This window comes from Pteropus vampyrus, unplaced genomic scaffold (assembly GCF_000151845.1).
Source record: "Pteropus vampyrus isolate Shadow unplaced genomic scaffold, Pvam_2.0 Scaffold131, whole genome shotgun sequence".
NCBI classification, from domain to species: Eukaryota; Metazoa; Chordata; class Mammalia; order Chiroptera; family Pteropodidae; genus Pteropus; species Pteropus vampyrus.
Genome location: NW_011888912.1, coordinates 1,495,906 through 1,517,384, shown reverse-complemented (window position 1 = coordinate 1,517,384; position 21,479 = coordinate 1,495,906). Strand labels below are relative to the sequence as shown.

Below are 21,479 nucleotides of genomic sequence, written 5' to 3'. Positions count from 1 at the left end.
GTGCGTGTGCATGTGTGAGTGTGTGCGTGTGTGTGTGTGCGTGTGGTGGCGGGTGCCAATGCCGTGCATGTGTGCGTGTGTGCATGTGCGTGTGCGTGTAGTGGCGGGTGCTGGTGGGCGTGCTTGCACAAGCATTCAGGGCGGGGAAGGCCAAGAGGCAAAGGGAAGGAAGTGGCGGGCAGCTGGAGACCACAGAGTGGCCCCGGGTAGCGTCCTGGGCTGGTCTGCAAGCTGCTCTCCTGGGGTGTTTTGCAGGCACCGAGGCCCCAGGTCTGGGATGGGGACTTTCGGGTGTCAGGCAGTCCACTGCGGCCTGGCGGAACGGCCTCGGCCGTGAGTCACAGCTCCTGTGCACCGACCAGGACCCGTGACCCAGGCAGACAGGGGAGAGGGGCTCGCGGGGTGGGCTGGTGGGGGTCAAGCGCCGAGAAGGGCTGTGCCCCGGGTGTGGAGAACCAGTCTGTGGAGAGGACCCCGTGGGGACCCCCAGATGCCTGGGCTCTGCGGGCTCCGGTACCTGGCGCCCCAGGTCTGTGACCCCATGGCCCTGGGTTTTCTGTCCGTCTGGGCTTTTAGGAGCCGTCAGTGCCGGCCCTGCCCGCCCCGCAGGAGAAGCGCTATGAGAATGACCCGAGCAACGAACACGGACGCGCACGACCCCGGGTCACGGTGATTTTCCGTGCCTGAGCCCGGGACGCCCCGGTCTGGAGCCCTCCCCGGCCCCCCGTTGGCCAGGTGCCCGCTGTGGCTTCCGCAGGTGCCGACCTCCGCAGAGTGGCTGCGGGCGCTGCGGGGGGCTCTGAGCAGCGAGCGGGCGGGCGTCACTGCAGAGTGAAACGCAGCAGCCACTGGTTTGCTTTTTCTAAAACGAAACCAGAAACTGAGGGACGTGCAGAGGAAATGAGACTCGGGTCCCTGTGCTGCTGGAGGCACATGCTTCTGGGAGTGACACAGCCACTAGGGTCACTGGGGTGGCCTTCGTGCCAATGCGGGAAGAGCCATTAGAGCTTGAGAACTGCTCCTCCCCAGGCCAGTGCCCGAGGCCACATGCGACAGAAGGGTGCTGAGCGGCCCTGGGCACAGTCGCTGCTCAGGAGTGCTGCTTGCTGTCTGCAGGACAACTTGGTGGGGCTGCCGTTTGTCCCCCGGCTCCCCCGGCTCCCCCGCCCCGGCGACTCGAAACGCGTGAAGCCAGCAACCTGGGCTTCGGCAGCCATCCGCAGACGTGGCTGAGATGAGGCGGCAGATAACCTTTTTGTCATGATGTCTGGCGAGAATGAATATGTTTAAACCAGGAATATGCACTAGAGCTGTGCGCGTGGCCGTGTCGGCATGGTCAGTGCATGCGTAGACGGTGGACCGAGGGGACAGTCACGCCAAGGGTTCCCGGAGCTGGTTAAGCACGTGCGCCATGCCAACGGCGAGAGGCTCACAGGACGTGTGCGTGTTGGCGCCGAGGGGGAGGCAGGGGAGCAGAGTGGAGGGTTGCCGTTTATCCAATTATAGGTAAATTTTCATGTGCTATTTTTAGGGTTTCTATATATTTTTTCATTGCGGCAAATCGGTAGCACAAATAACTGACTTCTGCCACCATTCCTGACTGTCCTACGATTGTTCCTAGCTCAAGAACATGCTCTATGAAAATTGCAAAATTGCCTCTAAACACGTTGTTATTTTGGTGCTACAGTCTTGCTTGGCCTTACCTCACTGGGCTAATGACGTCACTGATGTGTTCGCCTCTCCTGCTGATACTGTGTTGACTACGCGCCTGGTGCGTATCGAAAGCATGTGATACCAATATTTCCAACTTTATCGTCTTAATGACCCGGCATTCTAAAGTCAGCGGTGTGCTTGTTGAATCACATAAGGAGTATTTTCAGGAAAGCAACAAATTATTCAAGCCTTGGATGGGTGAGAAAAGCGGCTTGTATTTTCTTTAGAAAACATTTGTCACGAAAGGAAACTTCTGCTTGGGTTTGGCTACTGGCAGGATGAACTCGTTGGATTTGGATGGTATCATTCTGTGCCAGCCGCCTCCTGACTTTGTCACCGTGTATTTATTTATTAGCTAAGAGCATCCTCCTCAATCGATTGCGGGATGTTTCAGATCAAGGTGTTGGTTACCTAGCGATCGAAAGGATGGTTGACGCTTCCTGCAGTGCGGTCCTAAAAATCCACGTGTATTTTGAGATGAGGTGATCTGTCATGCCTAGTAATCCTTCATGATTACTCTCCAAAGTTAAAAAAAGATAGACATTCCAAATCGAGATAGAAACATGCCGTAGACCAATGATTTCATCTGAGCATTAAAGAAGAAAAACAGTCTCTTCTCTGATACATTGTCTAAAGTTTATACGGAAATAAGCTGTGCCCTTTGTTTGAAGAGAGCGAGCCCTGTGTGAGGATGATTTATCTCTTGCTGAACTGCCCTAACTGTTTATGACAGCAAAAAGACAGGTGTCATTAACCTTAGGTGTTGACAATTTAGAATTCATGGGAATGAGTTAGAAAAGCGCCTGACGGCCTCAGCCCTACATTCGTGGAGAACAGATGAGTCCTCTGAACCATGGCCACGGATTCCTCGCATTACCAGGAAAAAGTTCCCCTCGAATTTTCGCAGCAAGGGCCTGGTTTTACGTCCCTTCTCTCTGAAGTTGGAGTGAAATTGGTTTTTTAGGAAAAATAGACCTATATTCCAATCAAACCATTTTCCAAGGTCCTAGAACCAAGTTTGTTTGTAAGTCCGTAATTTAATGAATCGTTTGACCTCCCTTGTAAGTGACTCCTGTGTAAATTAGTGATGGGTTCCTGATTAATTTATTTTTGCTGCTGTTCCTGGATTTTAAAAATGTGCATTCCCCAAGATCACCCTCTTCATAAATACCGTCAATAAATTTTAGCACGGAATGGCCATTTGTGCCTTTCTCCCCTGCAGGATGATATAATCAGGCGTCCTAAAGCAAATAAGAACACGCTGACCCCAAAAACGTATCAGATTAAAACCCACCAATAAAAAATGAGGGGTCACGGCAGAAAACTCGCTGCAGCTGCCATTTGCTCCAGATGGCCATCACAGCGGCTCGGAGAGTTTGGGGTGGGAGCTGGGCTCCGCGGGGCCATGCATTCTCTCGCACTCTTGAATCTCTACATACGTTTATCTTATGAGCCCCACTGCTGTCCCACGTTAGATCTACTTAACATCTACTGAGAGTATCGATTTTTTCTCCTTCGGACAAGTGAGCGCAGTGAGATGGTCTCCCTCCTCTAAGCCAGCCCGTTAGGGAAAGCCAGGCTTGTGGCGGCGTGCAGAACGCTTCGCCGTGTGCGTGACGTGCTGCTGTCACTCTGAAGACTCAGCTCTCTTTCAAACCCGATTAACTGATCTTCGTCAAGCTCGTGTGCTAGTTCTATTCCGTGTATGCACAGTGATCACACCTCCGTCAACATCAACTCCCCAGGAGTGGCTAAGAAAGGATTAATGGAAATATAACTTTACCAAAGTGGTAATATTATATCCAATGATTACATGAACCATTTGAATTATATTCACGCATTTTTTTTTTAAAGGGAATTTTCAGTCGTCGTGAGACCAGAGTTTACGAGTGTACGATTCAGCTGAAATGTTTTAGTAAAACTCGGTAGATAAATCGAAGACCCTGAACTCCTGTAACAGCGGTTATGCCTTTGACATCTTCTTATTTTAAAGAAACTGCTGAAAATTTGGCAAAACGGGTACGGATGGCTCTCATTGAGCTGGGCATCGTCATCGTGGACGAAAGGGTGAGGTTACCGGACTCAGAAGGCAGTGACCCCCCCGCCCCCCGAAATGATTCCCATCCCCGGTAAATGCGTGCACATCTCGGTGGCCGGGACATCTGTTTTGGCTTGTTGTTCCTCTTGGCTGCTTTTCAATTGAATTTCCTCGAGCAGGTCCCAGGCTTGTCACTGCGGCCAGGGGCTGTTAAGCATGGCAACGGCTCCTACATTAAGCAGGAGGTTCAGGGCTAAGCTAATAACTCGCCTGCCTCTCTGACTGATCACGGTGATGCTCTCTGCGCCCCCGGGGAGGGGTGCTCTTTGTCTATGCCTCTGGGGGAGTCGGTTCTGACCCACTCGCTCGTGGGGCTCGTGGAAGCTCCTTGTGGCTTCCGTGGGGTGGCTGAATGAGGCTTTGCCTCAGTCGAAATGTGGTGTCCTCTGCAGGAAGCCAAAGTGTCCCTTCGCCACTTCCTAGGTGGTTCCTGACGCAGGAAGGAGCTTGAGTCAATCCTGCCCTCCCGTGCGGGGCGGCCCCGCCTGTCCCAACTGGAAACGAGCTCAGCTGCTAAACGGGCACCGACCTTAAACCCAAGGACCTTCCTTTTCCCAAGGCGGGCATGGCACGGGGGATTCTGTCTTCCAAACGCAGCCCTGGCCCCTCCCGCGGACGCGGCCCCGGGAAGTGACAGGGACCAGGCGGTGTTACAGAAGCAGCACGTGACACTCGCCACACTGCTCCCCGGTGCCGCGGGACAGGGACCAGGGGCGCACGTTATAAACTCGCAGGAGGAATTCAGAGGCGTTTCATTAAAAAATACTTTGTCGTAACGGATTTCATACGGAGCATCTGTTATCTCACGGACGGCCAGCAATAGGGACTCTGCTCACGCTTCCTGTCTCTTATGTTCTCATGCTAGAACTTTGCTTTCTTTGACATTGTTCTTTCCACGCGGGCACCGGCTTCGATTTCGTACCCGCCCCCAGCGTCGTGTCTGAAGCATAGCATTTGCTCCGGCTTTAAATTAAATAAGAGTCGAGGACAAGCTGTGCAGTATTTCACCCAGTAGGTGGCCCGCGGCCGCCCCAGAGCCGAGATTTCCAGGCTGCTTCTAGGGTTTTACTGGCAAATACATTTGTGTGTACAAACATTTTAATAACCAGGGTTTTCGCTGTGTTTTCGTCCCGGAATCACTGAATTAAATCGTTTGGAGAAATCAGAGGTTCTTTAATTTTTCAATAATAGAAAGAAAGCTTCCTTTCAAGGTTTCAGTTTAGCAGAGGGGCTAAAAATTTAATTCCAGCGAATTTGCTTATCTGACCCACGTCTTATTAGCACGAAGCACTGATGTTCTCACCAGCAAGAGAATTTAAAGTAAAAAGCAAAAAAAAAAAAAAAAAACCACCATTTCATACTGTGTGTTCAATACAAGCAGATTTCCCGGCATTAAAACAAATTTTCTGATTTATCTCCACATATCTGTAAATTTGGCTTGCGAATATATCTTAGGGAAGGTAGAATTAGGAGGGCGCAAACACAGAGAGGGGGTTTTAATAGGTCCGTAATGATATAAAATTTATTCTGGGGCCGAAGTAAAACTTAATGGTTCATAAATAACAAATTCATTCTATTTTTAATACTCAGGTTATATGAACACCATATAACATCTTTATGGCACCATGAGTAACGTTTAAATCCTTGACTTCACTGGAAAAACAAATATTTCCAAATCTTGACCATGAAATGATTAGCCAAGTAAAATGTTTTAATAAATATTATTGGATTAGAACATGGTTGGTTGCATTATAAACTGTCTTATAAATGCTTTATGTCATCTGTTGCACTGCATTTTTAAGTGTTAACGAATTAATTTATTTTAAAGGCCACGTCAAGGTGAAAACACCTTGTTTTCACTGGGGCATTAGGCAGCAGGACACTACATCACGGAGCTATTTCCCATTCAGTCCTATCAGTGGTGGAAGAGAGGGTAGGACATAAAATGTGGTATGGTTTGTTAAATATTCATTTATAATTTGCATTCATTATTAAATTATGTGTTGGGCTAATCTCTAACCGTAAAAATACATACACTGTCATAAAGCTCTCAGAAGACATAATAAATATTTTATAATTTAGTGTTACTTTTAGTGTTGACTGGATCGCATACAAACGTTTGTCGTAATGACACTTAATTATTCCAAGGAGATTTGATCTGCGCTGGTATTGAGCCAATAATTCATTCAAGCCTTCGGGTCACTAAGAGAAATATCAGTTTGGGGACGCCATCTCGTCCTGATGAGTGGCGGTTCGGGACTTACCCCGCACGGAGACCCTGTCATTCACTGCCTAAAACCATGTCAGCGCCGAGTGCTGACTTTGAGGGGCTTATTTTTCAGTGGTCTCAATGACGAAGTTCACTTCTGGCTGGGAACCTTGAGAGCTGAAATTCTCTGAGATTCATTCGGCCCCTCGAATGGACTCTCCCAGAGTACAGTAAATTCCAGCCCCAGAATTTTCCACGCTCGAATAGTCAAGTATTTGATGAAGGCCCCTAGCTGGGGTATTCAATTTGCATTCGGTAAACTGCAAAGGAGCAGCCAGCACGGCAGACTGGACGGGATGGGGTGGTGGTTTGTATTATAGCAGCCTGGTTGCTGCCCAATGAAGCACGTAAAAACAGTTCATTAAAATGTTTATGTGCTCGGCTGCTTAATGCAAAGAAAGCTTTATTGCAGCCTTATAAAACCTGGGTAACTTCGCGTTGGAGCCGGATCGATGCATCGTAATAACTCAGGCGGACGCTGCGTCTCTCCTGGAACGCAGGGAAGAAGCGGCCCCCCTCGCCCTCGCTTCTCTGACCGTGCGTTGTTAGGTGTTTAAAGCTAATCCGGACTTTATTTCTGTTTTGCTCTTTTTAAGTCAGATAAAATAATTCCAAGTTCATTTGTAGGCAATTTGTGAGATATATAAATATATATTTTGCATAAAACCAGGGAGTACTTACTGTCTGCAGTACAATCTAATCGGTGAACGCGTGACTACCGCGTTCTGATTGGGAGTTAAACTTACGGCATCTCAACTATGTCGAACACCAGAAAAATAATCAGTGTCACCTTGGAGAACAGATGTAATCATTTATTTGTCAGCTGGTTTCTCCCCTTCATGTCGACATTTTGGGGGGTGCATGGACACATTTTAAGCCCGTGAGGATGTGGCAGGGAGACCACAACTGTGTGAGGCTGTTAGCTCCCTCTGTGCTGACATTAAAAAAAAAAAACAAAAAAACCCCACAAAACTTAAAAACAACTAGATCTATAACAAGAAATGATAAAAAAAAGTTCCTTAAAACAAACAAAACAACATTTTTTAATAGAAAATTGATGTATGTGGGGAGTTACCTTCACAGGATACAAACGATTAGACTTACAGGTGGAACCTAATATTTCCAATTGATCTACGCAAAGCCTTCCAATACAAATGGTGTCTTCCGTTTGGATGCTGAAAATGGCCTCGGAAACAAGCACGAGAAGAAAATTCGCCCTCAGGAGCAAAGCCGAAGGTGCGCACATGACAAAATGGTAGAAGCCCTCTCTCTGTTTTCTCCTCTTCCCCCGCCGGACGCCCGCTGTTTACTGTGACAAGCTAACACACAGAGGAAGGGACCAGATGGCACAACAATTCGGTCAAAATGCATCAATTAAAATACCTGTTCCTTGCACAGAACAGACAGGCTCGAAGCGGTCTGGGGTTGGAGCTGCATGGCTGCCCCCAGCTCGCATGTGGAGTTGTTTTCTTCCTGATGCCCAGCACTGCTCAGTCTCAAGGGGGATTCTTCTGGAATCGGGTGCTAGGTCCCGTGAAGACGAATTTGACGCCAACGCACCGTCCCCGTTCACAAGTATTAGTTATTCACAGAAGCCAGCACCTCGCATATCTTACACCTGGTGGGCGCCCCGCAAACACCTGCTGCAGAGTGTCTGATGGGGGGGTCTTCTCAACTCTGTTTGGGAGCCTAGTGGCTCGTCTCTCGCGTTTGAGAGTATGAGGTCGGGGCCCTAGGCCGCTCTCCAGGTGTACGCAGACCCCTCCAAAAACACCTATTCGCGCCCTGCTGAGCCCAGGGCGCTTCCCGTTTTCCGTGTGGATTTTCAGAGTCGATTTTGGGTTGTCGAGTTGGCTCTGAGCCACACCCGTCCAAGACCACGTCATGGAGAATCTTCTAGACTGCACATCCCATCGGCTTTCACGTAAGATCGAGAGGGTGCGATGTGAGCGGTGACGGGCTCTGGTGCGCTGTCCTCTGCCGCGGGGCTGCGGATGGGACACTTGGGGGCGCCGGCCGCACCGCCCACTGGCGCCATCGACGTCGGCGGCCGTTCTTACACTTGGATGACTGTTTTGGCTTCAGGTGGCCCTCGAAGCCTGTCAAGGATCAATTTTCAGCATATTTATTGGCTGTAGGTGGGCGTGTGTTTGTGCGAGGGAGACCATGGCTGTGCGATGTGTGAGCACAGCCAGAGAGTGGACAGCCCCGGGCTGGTGCGGGGACGAGGCCTTCGGTGTGAAACCCGCTCCATCTATGCTCGTGGCTTTTCACTTCCCGGGGTGACAAAAGCGATCTCGGAGAAGTGCAATTAAGCTTCCTCATCTCCCGCAGCTTCAGAGAGGCTGGACCCGGCGGACAGAGGGAGTCTCGCGGGCCGCACGGGTCCCCTGAAGCCCGCTCGGGTCTAATTGCACACGTCAGTGACCCCCGGCCCTGTGGCATATCAACTTGATGTATATAATTGATAACCAAACATTTGCCACAGCCTGTTCAACCGTAAGGCCCCAAAGAAATGTATATAATGTTGATTAAAGTGATTTTTGTACAAAAGGGTCAGAGACATTAACAAGTTAAAAGCAAGTGCGAGCTCCGTTCTGATTTGTCTAAGCTTTGTGCAGTTTCGCCCATAATTGACACCACATGTTTATGCCTACTTCTGTCAAGTTTAAGGCGGTAGGTGTTCCGTGCATTTAGCAGTGCTCTCGAGATTAAGTACTCAGAGAGGTGGGTTTCAGATTTTATCGCAGCACATGGCGAAGGAGAAAGATTTAAATAAACCCCCCCAGCACCTTGTGTTAAGTTGTCTGCTCGTAAGGGCCAACCAAAGTAACAGTAACTCTGAAAAGGATTCGAGTGGACATCTAAATGATAATTACCGGGTAATTTTGTTTGGGTAATAATTTGTGGTGTTATTTTTATAACTGACATGAGACGTAATGTATTTTTCAGGGTCCTGCAACAGCACAGCACCGAGCCGAAGGTGTCAGAAGGGATTTGTGGGAACGGTTATTGAAGAAAGCTGGGGGCTGTCGAAATGCTGCACAGGCTAGATTTTTTTTCAGCCCGTACCTCTGGAGAAAACTTTCCTCAAAGTGTGATGTCTGTGGGCTCGGGCCATGTGGCAAGCCCTCTCCTAGGCTTTTAAAATCCTCTATTTCCATTGCTAAGAAACCTGCGAGGTATCTTTCGAAGATCTTTTCCTGTGTCGTGACATACACGCCACTGGGCACTTGGCACTGTGGCCGCTCGCTGTCCCGTCCTTGTCCCTCATTCTCTCCTCCTGTGTCTGCGCCTTGCATCCCTCTGCACAGCAAGGACACTGCAGGGACATTACTTAGCGCTCGGTCCTTTACTGGCAGCACTCGAATCTACCGGGATGACCCACCGCCTGCCAGGCCACGAACGGACACTGACGCATGGACCACCCAAACTCCCCGCCACCGCAGATGGCAGTTACCCTCGGCCCTCCCGCGTGACGGCATCGCATGCCCTGCACCCTCCCGCCCGCGTGCTCTGTTTGTTGACTTGTAATTTTAGTGATTTGCGTGCCTGTCTTATCTTCCCGGCTGGACCGAAAGCTCCTGATGCTTGTGGCTTTTGCCTGTCTCCCTCCTTCCCGGGCAGAGTGGTCACTGGGTACCACATGGGGTTTCAGTGGATTCTGATGAGTTAGGGACACTTAAGCTAGAGACGCGGAACACCCTGAGGGCAACAAGCACAGAGGAGGGTGGGCCACACCCGGGTCAGGCCCTAGAGTCAGCTTCCAGGTTCCTATTTCCACAGATATAAAAGCAAGGGAAAATCCATTTTTAAATTTCCACACTCTCTTGTTTCCGAGTTTGGAAATCAAGACGTTCTCTGTTCCCCGTGGAGGAGAAACGGCCTCAGGCCTGCGGTGGCAGCTGAGGCTGAGGAGCATGATGATCCTTGAACTCAGACATACGAGGATGCATTTTATTAACTGGTTGGCGCCCAGAGCAGGACGGGGAGAAACCAGCCTGTCTCAAGCCATTTTAAGTTCCAGGCGCAGAAAGTGTGCTTTTTTAGCACCAGATGATTATTTGAGGAATGACTTTACCGGGGGAAGTTCTACCAATCATTTTATTTCTTTTCTTTCTCTCAAATTGGAGGAAAAGGGCGACCGACGGCCTCCAGCACGCACACACATTCGGCATGTTAATGGTAGACTCATCTGTTTGTTTAATGGTAAGTCTGGGGAACTACCAAAGAAGCCGATCTGCTTCTTCGGGGATGTTCCAGACTTTTCCCGTCTTTCTTGGTTATCTCTTCCTCGCCACATAGAGATTTAAAATAATCAAAGCGGTTATCGAAATCATTTAAACAGGAAAAAATCAGTACCTTTCCACCGATCTTGTTTTCCAGAAAAGATTTTTTTTTCATTCCAAACTACATTTCCCCCCAACTTCTGTTCAGTCCTTGGCATTAGATTTTAATCGAGCCAGAATAGTTTTCAAATGATAAGCACATCGACGCAGATGAGGTGTTTCTAATGTAAGTTCTAAAAGTGGAAATTCAAGAATACTGACGTTAGGAACATGTTTGTGTCTTTTTTTCCCTTCGTGACGAACCCATGTCTATTCTCTATGAAATTGATGTCAAAAAAGTATTATATATTTTCAGCAGGAAATAGAAGCCTGCCCCCTACTATCCTTGTCGGGACGTCGAAGCCCCTTAATCATACTTTTCATTTCGGTACATTGAAATTTCCGTTACCAAGGACAACGTCATAAATAACAGTGTTTGTGAAATTTTACCTGCGGCTCCCTAACTTTGTGCATTAAGCATGAGACCAGCAGAGAGGTGGTCAAATGTGAAAATTTATAATCATTTATTACGTGCGGCTGAAGCAGGAAGGGAATAAAGCGCGAAGGCACACATCTATAAACGGAAGCCGAAGAGCTTAAATGAAAAGTAAAGTGAATTTCTGTGTCTTGTCATAAAGTAATGAGAAGCTAGAGCTTTTATTCATAGCAACCCAAGATGCATTTACTTCAATCTCGCTTCGGCAGTAAACGCTTCTCTGATGTATTGCTTGGGACTTACAAAGAAATATTTGTGCTCTACATAATAGTATAGTTAGGAGAATTACTGCATGGTTGAGGAGATTCTATAAAGCTTTATGGCTGGTGGTGTTACTGTAATTTAATCACAATGTAGCGAGTGTAGTACTTTAATATCGCAGGTTACTTTTTTATTTACCATTTATTAGTAACTGACAGAGTCAATCATCTGCACATCATAAACAAATCATGAAGGGATTCTGTAGGAACCCTAAAATTCCGGAATAGATGTACTGTGGCTGTTTTCCACTGCCACATTCTCTGTAATGAGTTCACCGTGAAATTATTATTTCGATCTGTGAAATGTAAGTCAGGCTCAGTCCATTGGCCAAAGAAAACCTGAGAACACTTTATGTCACGAGTACAATTAGCTCTGCATGTCCTTCGTGCGCTGAAATAAGTCCTTGCTCCAATCCTAGCAATGACGAGATGTGATTTCCGAAAAATCTGAAGGTATTTAGCTAACTGTTCTGTAATATTTGCATGAACATTACTATAATATTAAGCTTCAATCAATGCTTTCTCATTAGAATTTATGATAAAAATTCTATAAAGAGTTTTCGATTTAATATTCCTTAACCGAATGCGACTGCTTTTATTCTTTCTGCTTATTCCTCTCTTGATAGGTAGATAGAAAGATAGACGATACAGACAGACAGTATCGGCTGTTCCATAAATCAAGCACGTTAATGCAGTTGATGTAAGGACAGTTAGTCAACACCGGGAAAAAAGAACGAGCCTGAGCTCAGGAGACCGTGCGACATTGTGGAAGGTAGACTGAGCTCAAATCTAAGGCAAGGTTTCATTCTCTGGCCTTGGCCATGTCTCCTGACCATGGAGGATCTCGGTAGTTCCAGCTATGAAATGGGAGTAACAGTATTTGTCTCATTAACCTCTCTAGATTCTTCTAAGGATCAAATAAAACATTGCACGAGACAGCATTCTGCAGACAGGAGAGGTACCCACGCTATCAATGCTTTGGACATAAAAGACATAAAATAAATGCAGTGTTGAGTGTCCAGGTACTTTTTATATAATATGTGAACAGCTTTTCTTAAAAGTGGGTACGAAAGCCACGTGAAAAAAAGCTCTTGTCATTTTGCTAATATTTATTGAGCACCTACTATGTGCCAGGCACTGACAGACCCTACTGCATTGAGAATAGTTGGTGAAAATTTCCAAAAGGAGAATGAATTTACACTAGGTCAAACGTTAGCACATAGCCAAGTCCAATCACCTCTTCTGGAACCTTCAGACCTGCAGCTGCAGGCTGCTCCGCCTTTCAGCGTGATTGATTAGATTTTCTCAATTTTTAAATTTGGGGAATTTACACACTCTTAAATTCTCCGCTGACCTTCAACTCACCTATGGCTAGTCCCGTGTGATGACGGTAGGCTATAATTTAGTGACAGTGACTGAGCTCCAGTCGGGGGGTGGGGGGCGGGGCGATACTTCTGGAAATAAAAATAGCCCCGCTCCAAAGTACAACCCGAGATTAACAACCCAAAGAAAGAGAAACAGGTAACAGGAGTGACCATTCAGTTGAGAACAGAAATGTCAACAGAAGCCTGGGCTTTATTGATTTTGTCACTGATGTTGTTTAGTTCCTGGTGCCTGGAACATCCTCTCTTCTTGCCTGTCAAAGTCTTGCTAATTCTTCAAGGCAAGTCGTCCTCATCTTTGAGATCCTGTTGGCTTCTGGCATATCTTGCACAAGAAACTAATCAAATGGTCATCGAATTTAATTACCACAACTTTTAAAAAAAATCGTCCGATCTAGATATGTTTGTAACATTAGGGTTTTTTTTTTTTAACATGGGCGACTTCAAAGCTATTTCAGGCACTATAAAACAGTGGTATATTGGTTTTATTTTTCTTTTATGAAATTAAAATTAATTTGAAAGCGCCACCAAATTTTATACTTTAAGTGCAGTGTAACCTTATTCTGTTTTTCTCCTTCGAGGTTAATTTCGCCTCTTGCTCCTGTACATTTCCAGCGTGCTCTGTAGTCAGAAGCGAGCGTCCTCCTGGCTGGTACGGTCCTCCTGTCCTGCGCTTTCAGCGCTGTGATGGGTGCAGAGGGGACCAAAAACCTTCCAGAGTCTGAGTCATCTTAGAATTAAGACCGATCTGGGGGACTCTGCCTTCTGTCAAAACCAAACGCCGTGGAGATCCTGCTGGGCGTGGGCGGTGTCCGACTTGGTGTCCCTGCTCCTTACCGAAGAGGGAGGACCATGGAGAGGACGGACGTGTGAGCCTTTCCAGCCGCACTGCGGCCGAGGCTCATCGTCTCTGTTCTAGAAAACTGAGCATTCTCATGTCAGACAGGAGAGTGCGGGGCGACAGCAAAGTAGGATCCATAAAATATGCCCAACCTTCCCATCTGAGGTAATTTTAAACCATTTTCTACATACACTTATCTTCTTACTACTGTAGGACGTAGAAATAAATGCCGGTGTGTGTGTGAGTGATAACGGAATTATGGTTCAGTGGGGAAGACCCCAGCCATTTGGGAAGTTCTGCGTGTCACATCGGTGCTGACACCAAGGCACAGCCCTTCGCCCTTCGAGTTCCTGCCGTAGGTCCGTAAGTGACCGGAGCTGCCATCTGAGTTTTGTGGAGATTGTCACTGCTGCTTGAGGAGAGCACACTGGACAAGCGTTCGAATGGATTCCGGAAGGCCAGCGAGGTGGCTGTTGCAGCCTCATCGAGTGGCCGTGGAAGGGTGAGCTAGGGAGATGGTGACGGTGACGATGACGGTGGTGGCGGCGGCGGTGACTGCGGTGGCGTATATTTAGGAGCCAGAGTTGTCCGGATGGGGACAGCGTTCCCGGCTCACGCGCCGGTGACAGTGCTGCGGTCCCTGGCAGGGGCCCAGACGCGCCCGAGACCAGCTCGCGGAGGCGTCAAGCGGGCGGCTGGATATTCGTGTCTGGAGCTCAGGTGAGCGATCGGGGCAGGAAAGGATGCGTGTGACACTGGGCTGTGGGCACAACTGAGGTGGCCCCGAGAGAGGCCTAGTGTGAGAAGAGCATAGTCTCTGGGCCGGTCTTGAGAACGTCTGGCCTCTAGAGTTCGGAGAAGGGAGACCGAGGCTGAGAAGGAGCCGGAAGGAGAGTCCAGACCGAAAGCCCAGCCGCGTGCATCCCGGTGCTCCGGCGTGTCGCACTGTCCCTCTTTGTGGAAAGAGATACCATTATTATCGCATATTCTGCAAACTCAGATCTGAGTCGTTTATGTCGAGACAAATCTAACGGGTGACCCCTCGTTCTAAAATCTTTCATGAACAAAGATGTGCTCATTGACAAAGCATTTAGATCACATCCTTCTTTTGTTCAAAACCCTTTCAAGGGTTAAAATATCGCGATTTTAATTCCCATTTCCCGAGTTACGGTACGGCCGACAGCGTTTTTTTTCTTCTGGAAGTTGGTAGAGTGAATGCTTTCAAAATTTTGGGCGGAGGGGTGGAGAGGAGAAAAGGAGGAGAAAGCGTCAGGGCCTGTTCCCGGCCTCGAAGGCCACCCCTCCTGTGCTCGCGTCTTCTGGGCCCGTCCATGCTTCCCTGACAATAATTCTTGAAATCGAACCAATTGCTCATCCGGGGAGAGACTCAGGCCGCCAAGGGCAGCTCAGGCTCTGGGCCTTCGGGCCGGAAGAGCATCCGAGGACAGAGGGCAGGAGCGGGAAGGAGCGGCGACCCCTGACGCCCCTTCTGAGGACGGTGGTGAGCCCTCCGGGTGGCTGGTGGGTTTGCTCCGGTGCCACAATCACCAGTGGGCAGGAAGTGAGACTTCAGTATCTCCAAAGGCAAGGAAGACGGCGAGGAGAGACGGCCGACGGACCTGGCCTCAAACGCGGCCGTGCGGCGGAGGGGACCGTTTTCAGCAGGAGCTGTTCGGGGGCTGCGGATGAGAGCTGTTTCAAAGCGAGTTGAACAGTCAGCGGGAGGTGGAGAAATGCGCCGGACGGAGGTAAAGATGACTTTTGACTGTCAGGAGGAGGAGAGAGGTCGGGCTGGAGGAGGACACCCGTCCAAGGAAGGGTTCGTTCCCGTGGGAGACTCTCCAGCACGTTTGCGTCTCTTTGGCACGGATCCAGTTGAGAGAGCGAGGAAGAAATTTCCTAGAAGACAAAATGGATGAATCACTAAGACTCAGGAGAGCGACTTCCTGAGAAAGGAGGCGAGAATCGCGTCTAAGGCACCAGGGGCTTGTCTTCAGTGGCCGGACCGGAGGAAGGCACAGGGAGTTGGGGAACGGGCAAGGATGCTCTTGAAATAAGGACTGGGTCCTCTAATAGAAGATGAAGAAGCCGAAGTAGTTTAAAAACTGGGTAAAACCGTATCCCCTGGATTGCGAGTTCATGGAGGTGGAAGACGCCGTCCTAATGATTTTTGCTTCACGACGAACACTCAATAAATGTATGTTGAACTGAACTGATGAAAGCCCTACTATTTCTTACATTAACTGGGTGTTAAAATCTCAATCCAAGATGCTTTGAATTACGAGCTAACATATTTACATGTTAGATCTTTCTGCAGAGCTTTCTCAGCCCAGCGAGAGGACACAGCTTAAAGTGGTGGACGGATGTCGGCGTAATGAAGGCTCGTCCTATGTATAAACAACACCGTCACTTATAAATGTTTGTTTTCATTTAGTAGAACTTAAGAATGTGTGCCTTGAATGAAAATTTAATTTTAGTTATCCGTTTGTTTGTTTTAATGCTCAAGTTAGAGCTCAAGAAAGTCCCAGATCAGTGCGTTTGCATTTTACAGACTCCGAAAAATAAAGTTACCTTCGTTCATAGTATTCAAAGTACTTCGTGGTGTTCGGGGTAGCTGCATAAAGTAGGAAGAATTACGCGCGAGAACACTTAAGTCTGGCCTGTTGCCCATACAAAGACCACCAGCAAGGACGTTACTGTAGGAGAGAGTTCTGAATCGTGACTTCTCATTTCAAAATAAACAGTTATCATGAACAGTTAGAAGCAGCGTTAAAAATTCAAATATCTGTTTGGCAAATATCTAATTTCTTTATTAGACCAGGTTTTTGGAGATAAAGACTGTGTTTTCCTCCCTATTTTTAAATACAGTTCCTTCGCCCCTGGCTTAAGGTAACCTGACGCCTGTTATCGAACTCGAGGCACTGGCCTTAGAGATGCAGTGTTTGCTTGAATCACTATCGAATGGCAGCTGGAGAATATTCGTTCTCATCTATTCATACTGGTATTAGTTTGTTATCCAACATCTAATCCCGTAAGTGCGCGTCTCTTCTGAACTCACGTAATGTCTTTGTATTCTCGTGTTTTTATGCATATGTATCAATGCTTCGCACGGAGCCTGGCTTGTCAGAGATGCTCTGTGACGGCTGACCGAACAAACTGATGCTTTGCAATGACATTCTGGGTGCCTGTCTCCCCCTTCAACAATAAATGAGGCCGGGGCCGTCCCCACCTGCCCGTTCGTCTCGGCCACGGCCCCGCGTGCAGCCTTGCACGCTGGACGCCGGCTGAGCGGCTGCCCAGCCTCGCCCCGGGATCGGTACTGACTCCGAATGTCATTAGGGCTATCTCCTTTCGCTCATTTTCTTTCCCTATTTTTCATTCTTCACCTGCTTTTTTCCCTCCCCTGTATGGCTCAGTTTCTCCTCTCTTGCCTTCTCAGGTGTATTTCTGGCATTAGTCCCGTCATATTTGCCGTTTCAAGTGTATTTTGACGTTAGCGCCTTCGTATTTTGCGGTCTGATTACGGTTTGGCAGGTTAGGTGAGGCAGCCTCTTCTGTAACGACCTACAGTATCGGCGACGTGATTAATAAAATGTAGGCAGCACAGGAATGACCCAGCACGACACTGGGACACTTGGCTGTCCTTCAGAACCGGTCCACGAGGTCACCTTGGTGCCCGTGTGTGACTGTGTGTGTGTTGCACTCACGACCCCTGTCCTGACCATCGACCGTCGTAGAGGTAACACGCACCACCTTTTGTGGTTTGCTGACTCCGCCTTGTCACGTATTAATAAATGAACGCTTCGGGTGTTGCCTGGGACTCACAACCATTACGTTTGTGGTCATCCAAGTACTTGGGTGTTAAATTGCCCGCAAACGCAGTTCATTCTGTTTTCTACTCCACTGCCACGAGCCTTATTTCTTAAATATGTTTTGATTTGCTCAACAGGATTCATTTATTTTTGACCAAAAAAAAGGACAATTCTGATAAGTCTTTCGATATAGGGAATGTAATACCCAGAGTAATTCCAGTTTGCACCTTCAGACACTGATTTTTTAGGTAGGCTCAAGACAGTAACATTAAGCTATAACTTGATTTGTTCTGCATATCCTTGTGAAGAACAATAATTATCGTATTTGCCTGAGTGCTCGCTCCTCGAGAGTATTTTGTGTTATTCCTGATCCTCACCGTGTCCATTCAAGATGGTGTTATTCTCCTGTTCAGATGAGGAAACTAAAGCTTAGCAAGACTGCATTGCTCGCTTATAGCCGCTCAGCTGGTGGCCCGTTATTGAAAAAGAAGCTCTGTGCACAAACTCCAAAGAGGAACCTATTTCCTAAGTGGGGAGAAGGGTGATGGGAATGGTAGAAACGCTTGCACAGAGAGGGCGGACCGGGAAAGCGACCCCTGACGCGAACGACCTGCCGTGGTCCGGGTCCCGTCAGGAAGTCCCGACCCCACGGCCACACGGAGACGAGGAGCTGGTGTGACGTCACCAGTCCAGGAGGGACATACGGTTGGCACAGTCAGTCACAGTGAGCGGAGGTGCGGGGCTGGGGTAAGGGGGTGTCAGGGCGGTGGGTGTTAAGGGGGCCATCACCCCCTGGGGCGGATGTGTCAAATGCGGACTCCTGGAGCTACTGGGGGAGTCTTGACAGAGGGGGTGGGGGCTGCCAGGGGACGCTTGTGCACACGAACATGCGGAAACTCTTGATCTTGGCAAGAGCCACGAGATTGGGCGATATGACAGGAAATCAGGCTGGAAAGAGCGTATAATTTAACGTTGCCAGCTCGGTCTTCAAAATTACCGACAGAGCTTGCTTTGCTAGCACATGTACCAAAAAATAATTAACGAGCAAAATCTCTAAGAAATAAAATTATTTATCGTGTAGAGGGATTGTTTTTTGGGGAAAAAATTAGGAAATTTATGAAAATATAAAGAAGATAATGAAAATAACAAAATTCAACTAAAGAACATCCTCATCGGTATTTTGGTGATTCGGTCTTTTTCAGTATTCAAACCCCGATGTATTTATATAACTGGGGTGATATTCTCTAACGTCGTGTCTGCCGGAATCGAAGTTTCGAGCTGCTACAAATTCTGTGAAAAATTAATGACTGCATAATATTTTATCGTTTGGATGAAACAATTTAATGACGTTTTCATCATTAGACATTTAAGTCGCTCCCGTTTTTCTCCTAGTACGTTCAGTGTATGAAATACACCTTTTGTGATTTAAAATCCAGCTTTCCTAAGTCACCGAATCTTTTTACGTCTCTTTCAAGTTCAAGCAAGTTTTACTACAGAGGTTCGGGACGATGTGTGTTTCTGGTGTTTTTGAGTATTTTGCATTCTGAGATGCACGTCCATCCAGCAGGGGCCCAGGGCATGGATTTCTCTTGGCTTAGAAGTATATTATCAGAAAGAACGAATGAAAGAGTTATCTTAATAAAATTGAAACCAGGGGATTTTGCTGACACTGCTTTCAAAACGTGAATGACCCATGCTGACATAAGGAAAGAATAAAGATTAAAAGGTTTGGTTTCTATATGATTGTTTTGGGGCTTTTCCAGTTAAGAAGTGTTATTTACTAGGACTATAAACGTATGCCAAAAATATGTCTTCAGATGCAGAAGAGATCATTAGGTTTCACTGTCCCAAGTCAAAAGAAAAAGAATCACTTTCTGTCCAATCTTGAGAACTTTGGCCAATGGCCTGGTATTTCTTTGCGATTTCACACTTTGGATTTGTCTGCAGGCAGAAGCCAGTCAGGACCTGCACCAGAGAACAGAGCTGCCAAAATAACCGTTCCGCCCCCTCTCCAAAGCGAACCAGCCGTCTTAAATCTATATATAGAAAAATCTCTAAAATTAACCTTTGCTTATCAAAATTATTGTTTTTGTGTCATATTTCCTACAGTATAACCACCCCTGATTATAAGCCAACAAAATCCACAGAATTTATAATAAATACAAGCTATATCACCTGAATCTTTAAGCTTATAGAATTTTAACTGAATTGTGTTCATTTCCCTCCAACACTAACCCTAGGCAAATGTTTGAAAAAGACATGTGATTTTGGATATTCTTGCATTGATGTTTTTGGGGTCCTTATATGTTCTTTCTTTCTTTTTTTTTTTTTTTTTTAACATGGAAAGCAGTTACACCAGCACCGATAACCACTTAAAATGTGACCCGTCCCAGATGTTATCACCTCAGGGCAATAGTTCTCAAACTTTAAGGTGCACGAGAGGATGCCAAAGTTTTTTAGAAGTCTTTGTTTATTTAATTCTACTTCATTCGGTTTCAAAAAGTAATTTGGGGTGGCTCCAGGGACACGTGTAATAGAACAGAATGAAAATAAAACAGATGAGGACATTGGGACTGTAAAGGGAGGAAAAGATGAAGTCAGAGCCAACACTGTCCTCAAAATGTCCATCTTGAGCAGAAGTTCTGAGCAGCATTTTGGGTCTGAGGCTTCTCTCAGCTGCCAGAGAAAAAAGTGCCCCGCTCTGTGGCAAAGTCACCACATCCATGAGATAGAAAGTTTCCTGGAACCAAGCAAGGCTTGAGATAAATCTTTGTGGGTACCAACCACGTCCCTTCAAAAAATGCAAAGTTGTGTTTCATAGAGCTGTTTATTATACAGCTAAAATCCTCTGGTGAAAACAGTCTTAGGCTCGCCACATGCAAAAATTAACTCAAAATGGATTGAAGACCTAAAAGTGAGACCTCACATCAGGAAACTCTTCAATGTAAGGGTGAATCTTTGCGACCTGCATCTGACAATGGATTGATTCTTCACTGTGACACTGAAGGTACAAACAATAGCAACAAATGAATGGACTTCATCCACACTGAGATCTTTCGTACGTCAAAGGACACAACAGGATGAAAAAATAACCCACAGAATGCAAGAAATATTTGAAAACATGAAGAACTTCTAGAATATATAAAGCATGTTTACAACTCAGTAATAAAAAGACAAATAACTCAGTTTAAACAATGGACAAAGGATCTGAATAGACGTTTCTCCAAAGAAGACAAACAAATGGCCAATAGGCTCAAGAAAAGATGCTCGATATCATTAGTCATCAGGGAAACACAGATCGGAACCATCAGATACCGTGTCACTCCGGGTAGGAGTGATTTTCTTCATCTGCAAAGTAAAAAGGCAGGACTGTCTTATGCTCATTAGGGGGTAGAGGGGATAGTAGGTAAGGCGATGTCTAGCGGTAACATTTACAATGATCTTAACTGATTCTATTCATCAGATGTACAGAGAAATCAGAATTGTGCCGCTAACCCGTGATGTCGTTTCCATCCAGGCAGGTGGCCTTCGCACCGGGAAGGGTGGCCCAGAAGGATTTGATGCCCAGTTTGGATGCCAGAGCTTTAGCCAGAAGTTCAACTGAGGACCCAGCCCCCAAGCCTGGGACCACAGCTCCTGGGACCCACCGCGACTGCCAGGACCCGCCAAGACTCTTAAGAGCCCCGTCCAGAGTCACACCACAGCTGTCCGCAGCAACTGCGGGGTTCGCTGATGGAACGCACAGCTGGTCACTCTTCGCTCTTGGGCCCAGCTTCTACCCCGTGAGGCTTTCTCTCGTGCAACAATGGTCTATTGAGCACCTGCTACGTACTAGCTCCTGAGGCTACAGCAGCGACCAGACTGACAAGGCCTTTCCTCACGGAGCTTAGAGGAGATGGGTGACAATAATAGACACATAGATACTTACGATCATCGCCGATACGGTGGCGCTAACACGGAGGTAAGCAGGGTGTCCGGATGAATGCGGCCATGGAGGATTGTGGCCATGGGAAGGGGAATGTCCTCGAGAGTTAGGGCAGGAAAGGCCCCTCAGCAGAGGTGACCTTTAATCTGAGACCTGAAGTCAAGAGGAAGCCGGTCTTGTACGAACGAGGCAGAGAAAAAGCCAACACAAAGTCCCTGAGATGGAGAGGGCTCGGGTGGCGGTGCCCAGGGCTCGGGTGGCGGTGCCGAGGGAGGGCAAGGGAGAGGGGCAGACAGGAGGTGAAGAGAGAGCCTGGACCAACATGCCAGGGCCTGGGAGGCAGGTCCGGAGTCTG

General features: G+C 47.5%; 1 protein-coding gene across 1 annotated transcript in view; it reads left to right on the top strand.

Moving 5' to 3' along the window:
• Window positions 1-15,035: 15,035 nt before the first annotated feature.
• ZNF281 (zinc finger protein 281) overlaps window positions 15,036-21,479 on the top strand; it is a 29,061-nt gene continuing 22,617 nt past the window's right edge. The window contains exon 1 of the mRNA XM_011367253.2: window positions 15,036-15,041. The gene's annotated coding sequence lies outside the window, so the exon portion shown is untranslated. The remainder of the gene's footprint in view (window positions 15,042-21,479) is intronic.